Genomic DNA, 9,405 nt, shown 5'->3' with positions numbered 1-9,405 from the left:
TTCCAATATTCTAATCTTGTTTGCAGACTTATCTTCCTATTATTCCAAACTATACCAAAGAAAAGACTTCTAAATATTTAAAAGGAGGACTTATTGAGAGACTGGAAGAGCTCAGCTATCTGGAGTCAAATACGGATACTGGTGGTGGAACTACAAGTAAGATTCAAGAGAGGATTAACAAAGCTCGGTCAGTCTTTGGCTAGCTCCTCAAACCGCTATGGACTAGAAGTGAAATCAACCTTGAGAGGGACCTCAGGATCTGCTCAGCATGCGTGCGTTGAATTACGACACGTGGTTGAGAAACCTGGCCTCTCTGGAGGAAGAGCCTCAGCTTGACACTCTTGACCGAAAATACCTACAGACTATTAGCAATATAAGAAGTCGCAAAGAAACGTGCGAAAAGAACTCGAGGTTTCAACATTGGTAAGGAAAGCAAGTCTCAAATGGCTCAGCTACATAATGAGAAGCATGGAAGAGACTCTGATACGCGAGATACTACTCGCAAATCCCCCATCCAACCCATCTTCGTGGTAAAAAAACAGGCGGTCAGACAAAACCTTGACATGACGTCGTCAAAAATAATATTAAACCACTTGGGGTTTCCGGAAGCATGGTCATAAATAGGACAAGAAAGCGCTTGAGTTAATTCGCCCACATACAGAAGACAAAACCGAACATAACCACTTGGTCCAATAGCCTCTAAATGCCAATCTGGGCTAACAACGCGTGCGGTATCTTCAGTAAAAAAGTATATTTTTTTTCTAAATGCGGCATATTTCGGTCAAATTTCAACCAGATCATAGAAAATCCTATTTTGAATATTATTCTTAGTCAAATATCTGAAAATTCTCTCTAAATCGGTTTATTTAAGGAACAAAAATACAAAATACATTGTCTTTTACCAAAACTCTAATTTATATTTTTCCTTCTTCTTTGTTAAAGGACGAAAAATCCTTGGATGCGCAAGTAAATCTTGAAATCTAATTCAAGGAATCTGACCCCCAAAAACCAACGTTTCCACAGCCTCTGAACCAAAAATGCTTAAACATTTTTTTTGGGGATTTTTTGATTGGAACATTTTTGGATTGGGAGACCAATCAAATTACAAATTATCCATTGTTACTAAAATCATAAAGTAAGAGTTTGGATATTTAAATTTGGATAGAATAATATTAGTAATAGATATAGTACTTTTATCAAAATTTAATCGACAAGCATGACAAGCAATAACAAAAGTAAAAGAAAGCGTTTTCCCAGTACCATTCATAAACCCCATTGAAACACAGCCACCAAATCAGACAGGTTATTTGTTAGTTATTAAAATGCTGGGCCTATTCATTTGGATTATAAATAATACCTTGCTAGTAAGATCTTCGAGAGCGAGTTTGGATACACTCATAAAACGAGGATAAGAGAGGATTAGTTGTTCCACTCCAGGGGCTAGATGACTTTCAAGGAGGCTCTTCTGGAAATAATTCATGATATTCTCTTGAATTTTCTGTTGAAAAATAGAGGCGAATTTCATCTTCTTCCATGATTAATCTGCAAGAAATCTGATTCTAAAACTATACCAAAACTCTAAAGATTTTTCACTGCATCTCTAATATAGGATGACCTATCATTTGAGTTTAAGACTGAATAATCTACATAATCAAAGGAATTTTCAGTCTGAAGTAGAACTAGACAGACATCAAAATCCCATGTTCAATATGCTTTGTCTAACCAAGAAGATTTAGTCACCTATCTGAATCTACTTTTCTCACTAAGAATTTAGGGTTAAGAATCAGTGATTTATTTTATAACAGGTCTTCCCTTTAAATTTGGTTTAAAGTGGACTGAGAACAAAATTCAATATTTTATATTCTCTGTCTATTCGTGAAAAGATTTCTGACTCTGAACCTTTTCTTAGCAAAATTTGGGTCAAAGACTAGGCAACGTATATGACCAAAGAAATATTCTTTCAGTTAGAATAGAATTAGACCGACATCTCAAATTCATATTGTATATTCTCGATCAATTCAAGGAGATATTCTGTGCCTAAGTGTTTATTTTGAAAATAAAATAAGCGTTTTTAATTATCTGTTGTTAATTATTCATTTAATTATGAATAAATAATGAATTTAGTATTATTTTAAGTTAATTTTAATAATTAGTTATTATAATTAATCAATTATTTACATTGACGCCTGAACGTTAAAATTGTAAAGAGATTTAATCATACCTACAGCGCTGCCTTTATCACTGTCCATAAAGTGATTTTAGTGATTAATTTGATTATAAAGCAGTAAAGGTATTCTTCGAACCATCATCCCCCCCTCACTTCCCCCACTGTGGTGCATTCGGGAGCCCCTTCATCCTATAGAATGAAATAAATATGCTAACAATTAAAAAAGTTTTCATTTAGGTTTTTTGCTTAAATAAATCAAATTTAATAACAAGCTTCACCGTCACTATTACAAAGCCAAAAAGATCAAACAGAAACACAAAAATCGAATTTCGCTAAGATAGCTGATCGTTAGTATTTGAAAAGGATTCGGTTATGATTTACTGTGTTAATTTTAAGCTGTTAAAGCTTCAAGGTCAAGCACCAAACACGATATTTAAATTAGAAGTTTCCTGTTCAAGGCAACGTTGTTGTGCATTATTCTCTGTCGGTTATTTCAACAATCTGAGAATAAGTAAATATTTGAATTATCATGCCAATCATCCAGTGGCTAAATTTTACCGATACTCAACTTGAATTATTATACAAACTTTTTTTTTAGCTATACTTTATTTTTTCGTTGAATTTTATTTGATTATATCCATTGTTTCATTTCATTTCATTGTTTTATTTTTCTTTTACTATAAATTCTATTATAAATTCCATTTATCAGCAAATAATGCCAACCATCCAGTGGCTAAATTTTACTGATACTCAACTTGAAGTATTATACACACTTTTTTTTAGCTATAATTAATTTTTTCGTTGAATTTTATTTGATTATATTCATTGTTTTATTTCATTTCGTTGTTTATTTTTCTTTTACCATAAATTCTACTTATTTTTCACTAAATAAGTAAAATGTATCATTTTATTTTTACTTTTTTATTATATACTTTTCATCATACTTTGTTTCAATTTTTACTTTCAATGTATATTAGTCCAACTACAAAAGCAGTGTGGTCTTCACAGTACCTTTCTGACATAGATAGTCCTAAGAAAGCAAATAATTACAGAATCTGTAGAACCTTAATACAAAAGAGCCGCAAAAGACAACTAGTGTGTTTAATTTAAGGGGTGTCAAATTAAGATTGAAATCATTCGCTGTGAAACTGCAATTAAAATAGGAGGAAGAAGTGGTAGAATATTTGGACGTTACAGCCTATTTTTAAATATTATCAGAAATACTTTCTCAGTTTTTCCTTCTGTTTTGTCAACAAAATGATTTTTTAGAAAAGACTTTTCTCCAATGGTAATCATTATATAAAACAGCTAAATAGGGATCTTAACTACACTCAGAATGAAACTTCCGGATTAAGGCACTCTTTAACCTAATCCCAAAGATTCATATTACCAGAATAGAGTAAATTATCTAAGATTCGACAGAAAATGCTCACATTTTCATAAATATTCTATTTTATAGACGAAATTACATATAAGATATTGCATATAGCAATAAATAATGCTGTTTATTTATGACTACTACTAGTAATAATAATAACTCACTGCTACACAAAGCCACCCAATGCCAACACAGCTACGCACGCTGCTTCTTCATCTCAGTCTATTCAAAGCTTCCCTTTTAACGCTCTCCCAGGAAGTTCCAATTTCCCTTAAGTCTTTCTTTAGGACACCCTCCTACCCCGTTCGGGAACGACCTATTCCAGGTTTGGAAGGACCAAACCTAGTTTGGTCCTAGACGGTTGGCTGACAAGGACAATTTTTGGCAATATGTCATCGTTCATCCGCAGAACATGCCCTAGCACGTTTCAGATAGATACATTAAAGTGATTAGTGCTACGTACGGAAATAATATTGCCACAACTAAAAATTGAGGTTAACAGCAGGTTTCGTATTAAATCAGCAGTTAAGCAGGGTAGCGTTCAATCCCCATTACGACTACTGACCTTGCAATATTAGCTTTAAGGAATCGAATTTTCGTATCAGGTATGATTTCCACACGGTTAACTACATCATTGTCTTCCCAGTGTTCACCTCCGTTGAAAATTGTACGAACTCTTTCGTCTGAAAAATAGATCTTTAAACACAATTCTTCATACATACTACCATATATAATTCCACACATATTTAGATTTTAGAATCCGCTTCTTCCTTAGGCGGGATCAAAAGCAGCCGGTAACTATCGGATTTCACAGCGGCCGAACAAATGTTATTCCATTGTTCTCAATAAAATTGTGCTTTTTTCTATAGAAAACTAAGGCCTGAGGATACAAACTTTATTAAAGAAGATTAAGCAGCAATACTGCTATTAATAAATGCATAAACTATGTCAAATAAGCCTGAACAAGATTAAAAAAAATAAACATTAAATTTTCAACTAAAAGTAAAGGGCGAACGGATGGCGGCCAAGAGCGAAAGTGGTAAACTTAAGAAAACCGGAATCTCACAATGAAGAAATGAAACCCCAGACATTCAGAATCTAGAGCACACAATGAAGGCAAATAAAACTGTAGATAAATTCAGAACAACCTTTGAGTTTATACATTGTTGCATATATGAACTACATAATAAAGGTGTAAATTATATAATTTTACTGATGTTATCTCGGCTTTAGAAGCTAAAGTACCAGGAGTTTTTTTTTCTTTCCAAACAGAATTAAAAATTACCGTTAAAATTTAAAGCAAAACAGTGAAAGAGGCTGTTGTCCAACGACTCCTATCTTAAAAGCTTAGGTTTAGCAAACACTTCAAAAAAAAAGAAGAAAAAAGCATTTTCACGCTCGCAAAAAGCGACAAAATTTCTGTTCAAATTTTGTAAGATACAACTGGAAAAAACAAGAGTTCATATGGCACTTGTGACGAGGTCAGAGGAGCCAAAAGCTAATCCACTCTACTCTAAGCGTTTTACAAGATTTCCGGTTTCCAAGATTCCCGTTTCCCTCCCCTCCACCCCCAATGTCTCCAGATCCGATCTGAATTGAAAATGGAGCATCTGAAGCATGACATCTTTCTATATATCAAGTTTCATTAAGATCCGATCACCCATTCGTGAGATAAACATACCTCATTTTTCACGATTTTCACTCCCTCCAGTCCTCCCCCCAGATGGTCAAATCGGGGAAACAACTGTTATCAAGTTAATTGGTGCAGATTCCTGACACGCCTACCAATTTTCAACGTCCTAGCACGTCCAGAAGCACCGAACTCGCTAAAGCACTGGAAATCTCCCCCCAACTCCCCCAAAGAGGGTGGATCCGGTCCGATCATTTCAATCACGAATCTAGGACTTGTGCTTATTCTTCCCACCAAGTTTCATCTCGATCTCTCCACTCTAAACGTTTTCCAAGATTTCCGGTTTCTCCCTCCAACTCCCCCAAATTTCACCGGGTTCGGTCGGGATTTAGAATAAGAACTCTGAGACACGAGCTCTAGCCACCCCCCCCCCAGAATGGTCGAATCAGGGAAGCGACTATTTCTAATTTAATCTAGTCCAGTTCCTGCTGCACCTGCCAACTTTCAGCGATCACTATATTGATCACGTATCTAGTTTCGGATCTTCTTCATGTAACAATTAGGGTGGTCCGGGATTCGAGCCTGAGAATTCTTGCACCCTCAGCGAGAATCATACCCCTAGACCAGCAAGCCACACTTAATAAGAACAATAAGTTGTTTTATCGGCAAATAAAATTCTTCTCAACTACCTCGTTCGCTCCCCCCCCCACAGATGGTCGAATTGGGAAGATTATTTCTGATCTAATCTTCATTTTTCACGATTTTCCCTCCCTCCAGTCCTCCCCCCAGATGGTCGAATCGGGGAAGCAACTGTTATCAAGTTAATTGGTGCAGATCCCTGACACGCCTACCAATTTTCATCGTCATAGCACGTCCAGAAACACCGAACTCGCTAAAGCACTGGAAATCCCCCCAACTCCCCCAAAGAGGGTGGATCTGGTCCGACCATTTCAATCGCGTATCTAGGACTTGTGCTTGTTCTTCCCACAAAGTTTCATCTCGATCTCTTCACTCTAAGCGTTTTCCAAGATTTCCAGTTTCCCTTCCAACTCCCCCCCCCATATCACCGGATACGGTCGGGATTTAAAATGAGAGCTCTTAAGACACGAGGTCATTCTAAATATCAAATTTCATTCAGATCGAATCACCCATTCGTATATTAAAATACCTCATTCTGTTCAATTTTCCTCTCCCTCCAGCCCCTCAGATGGTCGAATCGACGACTGTTATCAAGTTAGTTTGTGCAGGTCCCAGACAGACCTACCAATTTTCATCGTCCTAGCACGTCCAGAAGCACCGAACTCGCCAAAGACCTAGAAATCCCCCCAACTCACCCAATGAGAGCGGATCGGTCTAGCTGTGTCAATCATGTATCTAGAACTTGTGCTTGTTCTTCCTATCAAGTTTCATCCCGATCTCTCCACTCTAAGCGTTTTTTAATATTTCCGGTTTCCAAGATTTCTGTTTCCCCCTTCCAACCCCCATGTCCTGGGATCCGATTCAAATCAAAAATGGAGCATCTGAGACATAAGATCTCTCTATAGATCAAGTTTCATTAAGATCCGATCACCCATTCGTAAGATAAAGATAACTCAATTTTCACATTTTCCAAGATTTCCGGTTTCCCCCTCCAACTCCCTCCAATGCCCCCGGATCTGGCCGGTATTTAAAATAAGACTCTGAAGCACAAGATCCTTTTAAATATCAAATTTAATTAAGATCTGATCATCCGTTCTTAAGTTACAAATACCTCATTTTTTCTAATTTTTCCGAATTAACCCCCACAGCTCCCCTAAGGAGAACAAATCCAGCCTGGTTATGTCAATTATGTATCTTAAACTTGTGCTTATTTTTCCCACCAAGTATCATCACTATCTCTCCACTCTAAGCCTTTTTCAAGATTTCTGTTTTCTCCTCCAACTCCCCCCAATGTCACCATATCCAGTCTTGATTTAACATAAAAGCTCTGAGACACGAGGCCCTTCTAAATATCAAATTTCATTAAGATCCAATCACCTGTTCGTAAAAAGTACCTCATATTTTCTTATTTTTCCGAATTACCGAATTAGCCCCCCCCCCCAACTCCTCCAAAGAGAGCGGATCCGATCTAGTTATGTCAATCACGTATCTAGGACTCGTGCTCATTCTTCCGACCAAGTTTCATCCTGATCTCTCCACTCTAAGCGTTTTCCAAGATTTCCGGTCCCCTCTCCAACACCCCCCACCCCAATGACACTGGATCCGTTATGTCAATCATGTATCATGGACTTGTACTTATTTTTCTCACCAAGTTTCATTCCGATCCCACCATTATAAGCGTTTTCCAAGATTTCAGGTTTCCCCTCAAACTCCCCCCCCCCATTGTCATCGGACCCGGTCGGGATTTAAAGTAAGAGCTCTGAGACACAATACCCTTCTAAATATCAAATTTAATTAAGGTCCGATCACCCGTTCGGAAGTTAAAAATACCTCATTTTTTCTAGTTTTTTTCCGAATTAACCACCCCCCCCCCACTCACCGTGGATGGAGAGGAGTTTTCGAATTAACCGTTCCCCATATGGTCTAGTCGGGAAAACGACTATTTTTAATTTAATCTGGTCTTTTCCCTGTTACGTCTGCCAAATTTAATCGTCCTAGCTTATGTGGAAGTGCCCAAACTAGCAAAACCGGGACAGACCGACAGAATTTGCGATCGCTATATGTTACATCGTAAATACCAAGTGCCATAAAAACTGAATAAAAAGAAAAAAGTAGAAATCATCGAAGTAAATGCGTCAGAAATTAAATAAAGCAAAAACAAGTTTCTTCAATTGAAAGTAAGATGCGACATTAATATCTTAAAACGAACAGAAATTATTCCGAATACGAAAGGGGGTGGCCATCCTCAACAACTCGCTCTTTACGCTAAAGTTTGACTGTTTTTCACAGCTCTTCTTCTTAAATTAAAAAAAAAACTATTGTTTAAAGAGCGAAATGTTGTGAAGCGGACGGTAATGCCGGGAAATCTAGGAGACACATAATGTTGTTTTCGATATTTGAAGGCCATGTGGAAAATTAATCCACCAAGAAGAAATATATAAAATGATTTTTCAATACACTGATAATACAAATTGACTTTTTGAATTTCATGTGCCTTTGATTGTATTCCTTTCTTTTTTTACAGTCAAGTACTGCAATATTCTATTATGTGATTTAATTGAAAGTGAAAGTAATATTTTGTGCTAAACCAAATCTGCAATAAGGGTGCTATCACTGAGCAGTTTTATTCAGACTTCATCCATATATTCATCCGTATTCATCCATATATTCATCCTTTATCCACATATTCAGACTTCATCCAACTGACGGAAGGACCGATTAATTTATACTTCCTCCCTCCCCAGACCACCTTCTATATATACTTGAATGTAAGCAAAAGTTCAAAAATGTTACAGTAGGAATATTTTTTTTTGTATACTAGGTACTTGTCTCCTTCCCCACTATGTAAAAAGCCACTGACTCTCCTCCATAATTCCTGATGCAAAATTTTCCTTGGACATTCCCATCGTGGCTGAAAATTCCTCCTCCTCCTGGAAATTCTGCCTGAAACAAATTTCCTTGGCATACTTTGTTAGAAAAAGACTTGTTTTTTATTTAATTTCTGATCTTTTTTTGAGGCCACGGCGAGAATCCCCCTATGTGGAAATTTTTTCCAGATATCCCAATCCCCCCAAACGGAAAGTTTCTCCCGCGCAAAGTCCCCTAAAGAGATTATCTCCCAGTGATAATTCCCCCATGTAACAAATCTCTCGATTATAATTTCCCCATGGAGAATTTCTCCCGCGGATAATCCCCCTCCCTCTCAAGGAAAAAACTCCCAGAGAATTCCAACCCTGCTGAAAATTTCTCCGTAAAATTCCCTCAGAACATCTCCACACATAAAATGGAGTCTCCAAAGAGAAAGTAAGACAATTGAAATGAATTTTCCATATGAATTCTGGCAAATCCTCCCCCCACCCCGGGTAAAATTTCCTCCGGAAAGCTCTTCCCCAGAAAACCCCCTCCCAAAAGAAAATTCTCCCTGTAGAAAATTCCCCTCCCTCACGAAAAATATCTGTACACTCCCCCATAACCAATACTTTATGAAAGCAATGGGCAGTGTTCACAGCGTGCAGCCATTCCCCCAGGGATGTAGGTGTCAAGTCAGCCTCAAGGACATAGTTATTAGATATTTCGACCATCCTGAACAAA

The 9,405-nt window shown here is 37.2% G+C and overlaps 1 long non-coding RNA gene across 1 annotated transcript; it reads right to left on the bottom strand.

Moving 5' to 3' along the window:
- Positions 1-1,523: 1,523 nt before the first annotated feature.
- Positions 1,524-9,131, bottom strand: LOC136029420 (uncharacterized). Its single transcript, XR_010618031.1, has 3 exons — positions 8,656-9,131; positions 4,111-4,228; positions 1,524-1,542 (listed from the first exon to the last, which is right to left on the bottom strand). It is a non-coding gene; the product is annotated as an uncharacterized LOC136029420 (long non-coding RNA).
- Between the last annotated feature and the right edge of the window lie 274 nt (positions 9,132-9,405).

Source organism: Artemia franciscana, chromosome 7, assembly GCF_032884065.1.
Source record: "Artemia franciscana chromosome 7, ASM3288406v1, whole genome shotgun sequence".
NCBI lineage: Eukaryota > Metazoa > Arthropoda > Branchiopoda > Anostraca > Artemiidae > Artemia > Artemia franciscana.
This window is presented reverse-complemented; position numbering and strand designations above follow the sequence as displayed.